Here is a 13,073-nt window from a genome sequence, read left to right as displayed (position 1 = left end):
GTCTTCAATATACCCAAAGCAAAGGTTTATATGATGTACAATCAATCAATCAAATAACTCCCTGCTGTGCTCTCTTTTCTTGTGTTCCACCGAACTGTATGTGATTCTCATTAAATTAATGAGGATATACAGATTCTCAGAAGATCAATATGTTGGAAGCACAGCTGGCGTAACTGTAATATCTGGGAACACAATCACATGGACTTTTTGTATTCTGCCTATTTTGTGTCACTTTTTGTTATGAGAGAGTCTGTGCTGTGCATGGAGGTTTAAACCACATCCAGGACTGTTATTGAAAGAAATACAATATAACATGGGGCTCCAGCTGACATACAAAGATCATTGTACAGTCAATCATTTGTCTCCTGCTTTTCTTCATCTAATGCTTTTATAACAGACTAAACAGTTAAATACCATTTCATTCCAACGTAAAACTTTAGTTGGTGTGAGACACAGTGTGCATATAAATGAAATAGTCACCTAAAGGAGTGAGATTTTATTTTTTATTCTCCATCTTTATATAACAGCAATATATCACCCAGCACACATGGAACAATGCACACCCATCTCTGCTATCTAAGAGTAAACAATCTAATGCAGTGTTTCTCAAGCTTTTTTCAGTCGAGGCATCCTTTAAAATTATGGACAGTCTCTTGGCACTCCATTCTAAACTGTAAAAAACGATTCTAATAGTTTTACATAATGCAACAACATCCACACAAAGGACACCCAACATCAGAGGTGATGTATTCTTCCAAAGCAAATACACTTTTGCACACTGGTACTGACTAGTATTACAATGTTTCTCTTCTCCCTGAATTTCTCTCCATCAGTCAGCTAATGTAACCCCAGTGCTGAGGGAGGGTCAAACAAGGATGCTGTGGAGGCAACAGTCAGACATCCTCCGTAGCAACTGATGATGTCATTGGTTGTTAGAATGCCAGGATGAAAGTTGTAATGGTGCATAATGAAAATATGTGGCTTTGTGTAACTTAAAGGCAGGCTTGATGCACCTGCTGGCTTGTATACAATTTTTGATAATTTTTTAGGCATTTTGCCAAGGCACCCCTAAAGAAACCTCAAGGCATCCTGGTTGAAAAAGACTGATCTTTTTCTTTAGTTTTGGAAAGAGAATGGAAGGGACAGAATTCCTGCAAGTAATGTTTTGCTCACTGTAAACAATACATTTGGGAAATCTCTAAAAGTGAGGAGAATTCTGATGACAGTTAAGTAAGTATACATGTTCACCAGCACACCATGGATCTTGCATAGTTTTCATTGCGAAAGGATCCCATCACATCACATCAAGGTAAGCGCAACGTTTCCGAGCCACGCAGGATCCCTTCATCAGGCATGTGATGAAAGGGTCCTGCATGACTCCGAAACTTTGAACTTCCCTTGATGTGATGTGATGGGATCCTTTTGCAATACATTTTTTTTGGACTGCTATGCAAGATCCATGGTGAGCTGGTGAACATGTATACTTATCTGTGATATATCCAGTGTCCAGCTGGTGAGCGCTGCAGCACCCATAATAGATGTGCCTGTATCCAGGAACGTGTGTGATGGGAATATGAACTATCCTGATGACAGTTGTCACCAGAATAAGTGTCCCAGTTGGAAGATTACCACTTATTCTGGTGCTCTAAAGTTTTGGATTTCGGCTCATTTTACTTCTCAATGACAAAGCTCCTCAGAACAAATTGAAAGGTTGAGTCTTCCTAAATAAGACACAAACAGTAGTAAAAACTTGACAGAGGGTAATAATTTTGCCTAACCTGTAAAATCTATATCTTGGAATACATCACAGGACACAAGCAAGTTGCTCATAGACCCTGGGTTATAAGCTTGTACCTTCAGGTGATTGGACACTGGCAAGCCTTTTAGGACACAATCAATGGGTACCTCCCCGATAACCCTACTCCACTTTGTGAGTCCTCAGTTTTGCCTAAAGCAATGCATCATAATCAAGGAATGAAAGGGAGGGTGTCCTGTGCCATGTACTGTACTTCAAGATTTCAAAGAATGGAATGTACAGGTAAATCAAAATTCCTCTTAAAGTAGAAGTAAAGGCAATTTTTTTTTCATTTTGGATAAGGGAGGGCTATAGCCCCTGTCAGGTTTTTTGCAATCTGTGTTCCATTGGGGAGATTTTCCTACACTTCCTTTCCCATAGCCAAAACAGGAAGTGAGGGGAAATCCCTCTAAAGTGAGGGACTTCCTGGTTGTCACCAGGGTCACCGGAACTAGTGTCCCTATTGGAGAACTTCCCCTTTATTACTGCTCGACGGACACATTTTGGGATTTTAGATTTTTGTTAACATTCAATGGTAACAGTAAACATGACAAACAGAGAGGGTGAATCCCCCTAACAGGAGTACAGTACAATAAAAACAGGGGTCGTATTTCCTCATCAATATCATCACTATATCCAAAACTAAGAACAAAAAATTGCTTTTAGTTCTACTTTAATCGTACAGTACAGGACACAGGCAAAGTATTCATAGACCCTAAGAAGCCCCAAGAAATAAATGAGAGGGGTGGGCAACGACCAGGCAAACAGAATTTTGAGAACAGACCCAACTACAGAGTGCCACTAAAAGAACCTTGCAGTCAAAAGATTGGACATGCACCTGGTAAAACTTTGAAAAAGTATGAACAGAGGACCAGGTGGTGGCCTCATACAGCTGACCTACAGTGGCCTGGTGCCGAAATGCTCAGAAAACTTCCACTGATTTGGTGGGATGGGCTTGCAAAGGCTGCAGGAGAAGATTTGTCTTTGAGAGTGTAAGCTCTAACGATCTGATTTCTTATCCATCTTATGGGTGTCACTTGCAAGGTCCTGAGAACAGGACAAATAGGGAATACATCTGATAATATCTGGTGAATGAATACATCTGATCAACGGTGTAGCTTTGAAGTAGAGTCGATTAGCTCTGAATACATCCAGACAATAAAAAGAGATTTCCTTTGGATGTTTTGGAGAAGGGCATAAGGGTGGAGGGACTATGTCCTCATTGAGATGGAAGACTGATACCACCTTAGGAAGAAAGTGTGGTCTTGGGCATCAGACAACCTTATCTTTGTGCAACTGCTCCTTACAGGAGAGAGCCACCAACTCAGACACACATATGACAGACATGATAGCAACCACAAAATCTACAGGAGAGGTAATTTAGGGAATATCTCTGATGGGAGCAATGAGTGGTTTCTGAAGGGCAGAAAACGTTGAGATCCCAGGGAAGTACAGAAAAGCACAGGGAAAGTGAAGCCAGAGGTCTTTGAAAGCAAATGAACAAGGCAGATACCTGTCCTTTTAGAATGCTTAAAAGAAAAGTATGGGTTTCTATTTTTTTAGCCATTTATACTTACCTAGGTGGATGCAGCATCGGTCAGATGCTGCATCTGTTCCCCCGGCGCCTCTTCAATGAGAACCGAGCGATCAAACACTGCCGATCACTCGGTTCTGACAGATCCCTGAGCAGAAAGCTGCTGCCCATCAGTCAGCAGCTCTCTGCTCTGCCCTCTCCTCGCTCACTGGAGTGCTGAGCTGTGGAGGGGCAGGGAGCGGCCGACTCAGGCTCTCATCGGCTCGCTGAGACGGGTGTCAGTCCAGGCACCTGACCGATCCCTATTCCTTGGTCGTGATGACGCGGTGCCTGGACTGACATCTGTGACAACAGGAGAGAGCGAACTTTAGAATGAACTGCACTCCTGTGATACACAGGGGATGTACAGCCAAATGAGCTTTGGCTGTTCATCTCTTTTAAGGTTAGGTTTGTCAAAAACAGATTGTAGGAAGGACAAAATGTGAGGCACTGAGTAATCCCTGAGACTGAAATACCTGTGTTCAAACCAGGCAAAGAAATATTTCCAGGTACGATAGTAAATCTTCCCAGAAGTGGCTTTTCTTGCTTTTAGCAAGTTAGGATTGAAAGACTCAGAGACCTCTCTATCCTTAAAAACCTCAGTTGCACCAGCCATGCTGTTAGAGCCAGAGGTTCAGAAAGGGGATGGAATAAAAGGCCCTAAAATAGATGATCTGGCCTTTGAAAAGTGGCCCGAGGTCACCTGCTAAAAGTCTGAGTATGCCTGTGTACCGGGTTCTTCTGGGCAAGTTTTGTGCAATGGGAATCACTGTTTTCCACTCTTGCTTTATTTTTTCAAGCAGAATTTGCACTGGAGGAAAAAGCATAGATTAGCCTCAACTAAGACCAGGGAATTCATAAGGCACCTGAGGCTAACACTAGAGAGTCCTTTGACTGGGTACAAACAGGTAGTTTGCTGGTAATTCTAGAGGCTAATGTCTGCATGCAGGGTCTATATTTTAAGACCCTGCCTTGCAGCACTGGTGTCCTTGGAACTCAGGCAAAAAAGTTAATGAAAAAACCCTCCAAAAAACAGGCATCCTTGACGGACCACTCTGCCTTTTTTTCTGCCGTCACTTTTCTATGTTTCTATGAATCTCAGTCAAGAAACTTTCTGCATGCTCTCCTTGGGCTTCTATCCAAAATGGGCCCTATTATGTTTGCATATTTTCATGTGAGATGGGGACATTAGATGGTAAGCTCCTTAACGCGGACCTTCAAGTAATTTTTTCATCTTTCAATCTATTAAATCTTCTGCCTGTGTTTTAACTTTAAATAGTAAAACATTTTTATCTGCCATGAAATTCCTTATACAGCCCACTTCCTCTTTCTTGTCTGGTAATTTGCCTACGCTAATGACATCATGCACAGCTCTCTCGTGAGAGTTTGCCAGCAAGGGAGGAGGTATATATAAAAACAGTACATATAAAATAATATGCAAAGTGATTGGAGGGAAGCTTCAGAATGGCAAATATGTTTTTATTAAAAATTATGTGAGCAGACTGAAGTTCCTAATGGCAAGGACTGATATGAATGTACAGAATTTCACTGAATTGTCAGCTTTCTAAATACCTAATATATATAAACCTATTGACTGTACAATAATTAAAATAGACAGGAAGATCTGCAAAAAGCTTTTTAACCTTCACTTATTTTGTGTTGTTCATTGTTTTGTAACTAACTGGATTACAAAATGCAGTAAAACTAGTTCAGTAATGCTTGTATTAACACCTTAAAGTGAATTCCAAAGATGGTTGGGCAAGTGAGTAATTCTAAAATGCTAAATCAGCCACACAAAAAAACGAAGGCCCCTTTCACACATAAGGTCCGCTCAGTTCATCAGTTCAGTCACGTCAAAATGTATCAGTTTTCCATCCGTTTTTCATCCATTTTGCATCCGTTTTTCATCTGTTTTTCATCAGTTGTTATCCGTTTTTCGTCAGTTGTTATCCGTTTTTCGTCAGTTGTTATCTGTTTTTCATCCGTTGTCATCCGTTTTTCGTCCGATCCGTTTTTTGGACGGATGAAAAATAGGGCATTCATCCATTCAAAAAAACAGACATTGACGGAAGCAGATGAAACCGGATGTTAACTGATGATCATCCGTTGTCATCCGTTTTTACATAGAGATGCATTGATGTCCGTTTTTCATCCGTCAACGGATGGATGAAAAACAGACAAACGGACAGCATGTGTGAAAGGGACCAAAGGGCTCTTTCACACGGAGCGGTCCGCATTGCGATCCGCTCCGGTGCTTTTTTTTTCACAGAGCGGATGACATTTGTGTCATCCGCTTCGTATGTCCGCATATCATCCCATCCGTTTGCGGATGATATGCGGACATAATGTAAGTCTATGGGCATTGCGGATGTCAGCGGATGACACCGCTGACATCCGATTTTCCTTCCTTTCCGTTTTTTGAACAGAGGAAAAATAGGGTTCTGTTCCGTTCCAAAAAACGGAACAGAACTGAAAGGAAGAAAATCGGATGTCAGCGGATGGTATTCCGCTGACATCCGCAATCCCATTGACTTACATTATGTCCGCAAATCATCCGCAAAAAAATAGGATGATTTGCGGACATACAGAGCGCCCGTGTGAAAGGGCCCTAATAGTGAATTTGCAACAATAAATTCTTGGATGGAAGTATATTCCTTTGTGAACATTGGCCTTGCTATTCCAGATATTCAGAATCCATAGGATTACTCCAAGTGACCTGAAAATGTGATGGACACATAGCAATTGATAATAAATGGTAAATTTAATTTCGCAGCATCCTGAAGAACTTCTGCAACTGATTGTATTACAAGAATAAAAGATTATTCCCCTAGGGCAAAGGTACCTAGAGACATGTGAATGCTCCCCCACAAAGGCAGTTTATGGTCAGATTAAGGAATACTGCCAATGGAAACAACTGATTGACTGGTTTTGGTTGACTGGTTTTGGTTATCCTTGCCACACTCGCAAAAGAATGTTATATCACTTCTGCTTTCAATGTGAAACATATCTTCACTTTCACACCTGCAACGTAGTGTTTCCATATATTTGCCAACACCTGTATGTCAGCACAAATAATGAAAACATGTATGTTTTAACCACTTCTGGACTGGAAGTTTTTACCCCCTAATGACCAAGCCATTTTTTGCGATACGGCACTGCGTTACTTTAACTGACAATTGCGCGGTCGTGCGATGCTGTACCCAAATAAAATTGATGTCTTTTTTTCCCGAAAAATAGAGCTTTCTTTTGGTGTTATTTGATCACCTCTGCAGTTTTGATTTCTCTTACGTCCTCTGACAGACACAGCTCTGGAAGGTTTCTTCACTAATGGGTTATGTGCACCCTCTTCAGGAGTAGCTAGGCAGTGAAAGCTTTCACTAGGCACGCCTTTAGGGGCTGTCCTAACCACATAACCCCAGACACACCTGCTCATAGAATCAGTTTCTTGCTGCCTAGCTTAGGAGTAGGACCTAGGTTCCTGCTGGGACTCCGGTCTCAGTTATTTTCTTTGAGAAATGTTTACGTTTATTTTTCTTTACTCACTATCGCTAGCTAGTGTCAGGGGGATCCTCCTGGTGAACTACAAGCGACAGCCGGGCTGAGGTTTCACACTGGATAATCTAGATCCTCACGGTCTCCCAGCCTGGCCAACGAGCGTGAGCAGGTTGTGGTCCGCCCAGGCCTCACCACGACAGACCCCCGACGGATGGGGACAAACCTGCGAACTGATGTTTTCGCCGGGATAAATCAATCTGTAACGCCCTGAGTTGCAGCGTACCCCTCTTGGCTGGCAGCACCCCCACTCAGGGTGGGAAGTGAGCTGTATCAGAGCGGAGCCACACGGTCCATGGTATGGTGAGTGATACATGCACCCCGTGTCCCTGGGACAGATGCCTGTGGGGAGCTGTGGGCCCACTCCTGGGGATAAAAGAGCTGTGTTTTCCTCAAAATATCCCTCTGGCCTGTCAGGAGAGGTCCTGCCCTCCCTGCTCCTGCTGGGGGCGCTATAGCGGCGACTAACGCCTGGGGAAAGGGATGTGATAATGTGATCTTGTCCTGGGGGGGGTCCCCTGTAGTGGGTCCCCGTGAAGGCCTCATTCCCTGGGCTCCTGACCGTTGGTGCCGTTTTCGGCCGCCATTTTAAGTGTGGGCATTAGGCTGCATTCAAGTAAGGGCAGCAGCCATTTTCTTTGTTTCCCTGAGTGTTTGGCGCTGTTTTCGGTGGGCAGCGCCATTTTCTCCTATTCTTTTTTATTGGAGTTTTTTCACTTGCTGCTGACAGACTGACAGAGCAGTTTACTTTCCAGGTTGGCTAATAATAAGGTTTTTTTTAGTCCTTCTAACATTCCTAGAACACACTTAGCTCCTATACCTGCTAACATTAAAGTGGGACTCCGGCTATAGCGGTGTGGACCGCGATCGCAACATTTAAAGGGCCAGTGTACTCAATTTTGGCATTGCTTAAAATGGAGTCCCAAAGTGCAAATTTCACTTCTGAACTTATTTGTGCAGCCGGCCCATCCGGTTCACCTTCTCTGGGGTCTCTGTCTGCAGCCTTAGAAACTCTGGCGTCCAAAGTGAACCTTGTAATGAAACAAGTTGCCACTCAAAAAAGGCCAAAGCCCTCTCAGTCCTCTGATTCAGAGCCATATATTGTTGCCACGGACAACGCTCCCCCTGAGGGGTCCCTGTCCTCACAGTTAGATAATGAGGAGGATAAGTCCTCCTCAGCTGCAGTGTGGGAACGCGCTCTGATGGAAGCACTGATTCGTTCAGTGAGGGAAACAGTACATCTGGATGATGAGCCCACACAGTCAGGAAATCGGGCTGCCTTCGGCTCCCGCAAAGCCCAGAAGTTGGGTCAGGTTTTTCCTTGTCCCGAGGACTTTCACAAAATCATGAATGAGCTTCGGCGGCGCATTAAGCACATGCTGGTGGTGCCTAAGTGTTTTTTGCGCCGCTATCCTTTTGCGGACTCGGTGTCCAATCACTGGACAGTGTCATCGAAGGTGAACCACACTGTTTCCCGGGTGAATAAATCAACTGTCCTACCCATGGAAGATTCCCCGGTGTTTAAAGACCCAGTGGACACGCGCACAGAGGCACTTTCCCGCCATTTACACTTAATGGCAGGTTCACTGCTTAAACTGGTGTTCGCCTCCGTCTTGGTTTCTCATACGGTTACGGAATTGATCAGGGTGCTTAAGAGCAACCTGCACACTGAGTCGGTTCCTCTGACTCTAATTGAGCTCACGGATCAGACGGCCCAGGCCATGGTGTACCTGTGTGATGCGGTCTTGAACAAGGCCCCTCTGGTTGCCAGAGTGTCTGCGGTGGGGCTTGCATTGCGTGGCTGAAAAGCTGGTCGGCGGACCAGGCTTCTAAGAAGGCCGTGGCTGTCCTTCCCTTTTTGGGTGAACGTCTATTTGGTGACTCCTTGGATGAGTTAATCAAGGGCCTAAAAGGGGGCAAGAGTACTCTTCTCCCACAATCCTCAAAAAGTAAGACACCTCGCAGTAAGCGGGGGCCTTCCTTCAAGGCTCACCAGGGGCTTTTTTGAGCCTCAAGGGCGCAGGACAAAGGAAAACGAGTCTCGCCCAGCAGACAGGTTCTTTCCATCAAATCCCCGTCTGTCCCCGGATCGTTTGACCGATCTCTGGGAGGCAGTGCGGGATCTCCTTGCACAGGGCGTTATTGTCCCGGTTCCTCAGCCAGACAGGTTTCAGGGTTTTTACTCGAACCTGTTCACGGTGCCCAGGAAGGAGGGCAAGGTGCGTCCAATTCTGGACCTCAAATCGCTGAACCACCTTGTGCAGGTACAGAAGTTTTGGATCGAATCCATCCGGTCCGTGGTGGCGTCTTTGCAACAAGGAGACTTTCTGGCCTACATCGATTTAAAAGATGCATATCTGCACATCCCTATTTACGAGGGCAACCAACGGTATATCTGTTTCGCGGTGGCGGAGGAGCACTATCAATTTGTGGCATTACCCTTTGGTCTAGCCTCCGCTCCCAGAGTCTTCACCAAGGTTTTGGCCCCGGTGTTGGCTTTGCTCCGAAAGAAGGGGATTGCGGTCCTTGGTTATCTACCACTCTACAAGACTCTGGTCCAGCCACATCTGGAGTATGCCGTCCAGTTCTGGGCACCGGTCCTCAGGAAGGATGCGCTGGAACTGGAGAAAGTCCAGAGAAGGGCAACAAAAATAATTAGGGGAATGGAGGACATCAGCTATGAGGAAAGACTACAAGCACTGAACTTATTCTCTCTGGAGAAGAGACGATTGAGGGGGGATATATCAATGTACAAATATTGTACTAGCAACCCTAGCATATGGAAAAACCTATTCAGAGAAAGGAAATACAATAAGACACGTGGCCACTCACTAAGACTAGAGGAAAGGCGGTTTAACCTTAAAATACGCAGGGGGTTCTTCAATGTAAGAGCAGTAAAGATGTGAAATTCTCTTCCACAAGCAGTGGTATCAGCAGGGAGCATTGATAGTTTCAAAAAATTATTAGATGGGCACCTTAAAGACCACAACATACAGGGGTATACAATGTACGGTTAGCAGCAAACACACACACACATCATAGGTTGAACTGGATGGACTGGTGTCTTTTTTCAACCTCACTAACTATGTAACTATCTGAATGATCTCCTGTAAGGGCGAGCTCTTGTGCCACCCTGACGAGCGACCTGGCATTCACAGTTCAGACGCTTCAGGAATTCGGATGGACCGTCAGTACGTCTGAGTTATCTGGGCATGGTTTTGGACTCCGCTCAAGCGAAAGTTTTTCTTCTGGAGGAAAAGCTCCAAACCCTGCAGGGCGAGATCAGGATCCTGAAGGACAACGATCTCTCCTCCCTGCAGACCTGTATGAGGGCTCTAGGGCTGATGGTGATTTGCCGAATTTCGACCTCTGCAAGCAGATATTCTTGGCAAGTGGAACAGGGATCCGCAATCCTTAGACAGGATGATTTGTCTAAGCTGTCTCACAAGGTCAAAGCTCTCATGCTGGCTCCGGTCGCCTGCTCTGAGCCAGGGCAGGTCCTTCCTGCTGCTGTTGTGGACGGTGATCAACACAGATGCCAGCCTGATAGGTTGGGGCGGAGTAATGGACACTCTTTGCGTCCAAGGAACGTGATTGATGGTGGAGTCGTCTCTACCGATCAATGTCCTGGAGCTCAGGGCGATCAAGCTCTGCCTGCTCTATTGGACGCCTCGGTTACAGGGTCTCCCGGTTCATGTTCAAACGGACAATGCTACGGCCATGGCTTACATCAATCACCAAGGGGGCATCAAGAGTGCTCGAGCAGCCAATATTCTGACCTGGGCCGAGGCGCACGTTCCGGCTCTTTCCGCAGTTCACATTCCAGGGGTGGAGAACTGGCATGCGGATTCGCCAGACTCTGGATCAGGGGGAATGGTCCCTGCATCTGGAGGTCTTTTGCCTCCTGTGTGCCCGATGGGGAACTACGGAGGTGGATATGTTTTCTCATCTAAACAGAAAAGTAGAGCGGTTTGTGGCCAGGGCTCGAGATCCTCTGGCCGACACCGCGGACGCACTGGTGGTGCCTTGGAGCTGTTATCGGCTGATCTATGCCTTTCCTCCATTACAACTGCTGGCTCGGTTCCGCCACAGGTTGGCGGCGGAGACAGTGCGGGTGATCCTTGTAGCGCCAGACTGGCCTCGCCGGTCTTGGTACACAGACGTGGGGAGGATACCCATCAAGCCTCCATGGCGACTGCCTCTGAGAGAAGATCTGCTGTCTCATGGACCGATCTCCCATCCTGCTTTACGGTCGCTGGCTTTAACGGCTTGGCGGTTGAAGGCCAGGTGTTGGGAGACAGAGGTCTATCTGAGGCTGTCATTCCTACCTTGTTGAGAGCTAGGAAGGAGACTTCCAGAAAAAATTATCATCGTACCTGGAAGTTATATATTGCCTGGTGTAAGTCGCAAGGGTTGCATCCTTGTTCCTTTTCGGTGGCGAGGGACTTGGCTTTCTTACAAAAAGGTGTCGGCCTTAGCCATTTATTTCCAAAGTCCCTTGGCGACTAACTCCTTAATTTGCACCTTTATACAGGGGGTACATCATCTGGCTCTTCCGAGGAGATCCCCCTTACCTTAATGGGATCTGAATTAGATTTTGGCCGTTCTACAACGGCTTCCATTCGAAAATATCAGAGAAATTTCTCTGTTCGTGTTGTCTCAGAAAGTTGCCTTTCTGGGGGCTATCACCTCCTTTTGCAGGGTGTTGGAATTAGTGGCTCTGTCCTGCCATTCGCCTTATCTGGTCGTTCATAGGGACAAGGTTGTTCTGTGACCTAACCAGTCTTTTCTACCTAAGGTGGTGTAGGCTTTCCACCTTAATGAAGATAATGTTTTGCCTTCACTATGTGCGAAGCCCAAGCATCCCAAAGAAATTGCCTTGCATTCGCTGGATGTTGTTTGGGCAATCAGGATTTACCTGTCGGCCACGGAATCTTTTCGCACGTCTGATTCTCTATTTGTCCTTCTAGAAGGATCTCGTAAAGGTTCGGCGGCGTCTGCTGCAACCATATCAAAGTATATCAGACAGACTTTTGTTCAGGGCTATTCACTAAAGGGTCAGGATCCTCCTTTCCCTGTGAGGGCGCATTCTACTAGAGCGCTGAGTGCCTCTTGGGCTTTTCGCCATCAGGCATCAGTGGCTCAGGTGTGTAAAGTGGCAACTTGGTCATCTGTACACACTTTTACAAAATTTCTACAAGATTGATTTGCTGGCATCCTCAAATGCTTCCTTTGGCCGCAAGGTTTTGCAGGCTGTGGTTTGCTGAAGAGACTGAATGTTCTCTTTCAGGGCTGAATTTTTGTTTTGGAGTAAGCACCTGTTGGTGTTGGTTGAGCTCCTGTTGCCCTTTTGGCTATGTTTTTTAGCCTTGTTAAAACATTAACAGTTGTGTTGGTTGCGTTTTTCCCACCCCTCGTGCCTATACTGCTATGGGACGTCCCATTAGTGAAGAAACTTTCCAGAGCTGCGTCTGTCAGAGGACGTAAGAGAAAATAGAATTTTTGTAAGAACTTACCATAAAATTCTTTTCTGAGTCCTCTGACAGACGCAGCTCCCGCCCCATCTATGTTTGGGGTTGGTTGTGTCCTCCTTCACTGCTTTGCTACAAAACTGATTCTATGAGCATGTGTGTCTGGGGTTATGTGGTTAGGACAGCCCCTAAAAGGCATGCCTAGTGAAAGCTTTTACTGCCTAGCTACTCCTGAAGAAGGCGCAAATAACCCATTAGTGAAGAAATCTTCCAGAGTTGCCTCTGTCAGAGGACTCAGAGAAAAGAAATTTACAGTAAGTTTTTACAAAAATTCTATTTTTTTTGCGCCATTAACAAAAAAAAATTTTTTACTTTCTGCATTAGAACATTCCCAATAAAACAAAAATTAAAAATCTAATTTTTTCATAATTTTTGGCCAATTTGTATTCTGCTACATATTTCTGGTAAAAAAATTCCAATAAGTGTATATTGATTGGTTTGCACAAAAGTTATTGTGTCTACAAACTAGGGGAAAGATTTATGTAATTTTTATTTATTTATTTTTTTACTAGTAATGGCGGCGATCAGCGATTTTTAGCGGGATTGCAACATTGTGACGGACAGATTGGACACCTGACATTTTGGGGGGGACCAGTGACATTACTACAGTGACTTTACTACA

Source organism: Pelophylax lessonae, assembly GCF_965119305.1.
Source record: "Pelophylax lessonae genome assembly, chromosome: 4".
NCBI classification, from domain to species: domain Eukaryota; kingdom Metazoa; phylum Chordata; class Amphibia; order Anura; family Ranidae; genus Pelophylax; species Pelophylax lessonae.
This window is presented reverse-complemented; position numbering follows the sequence as displayed.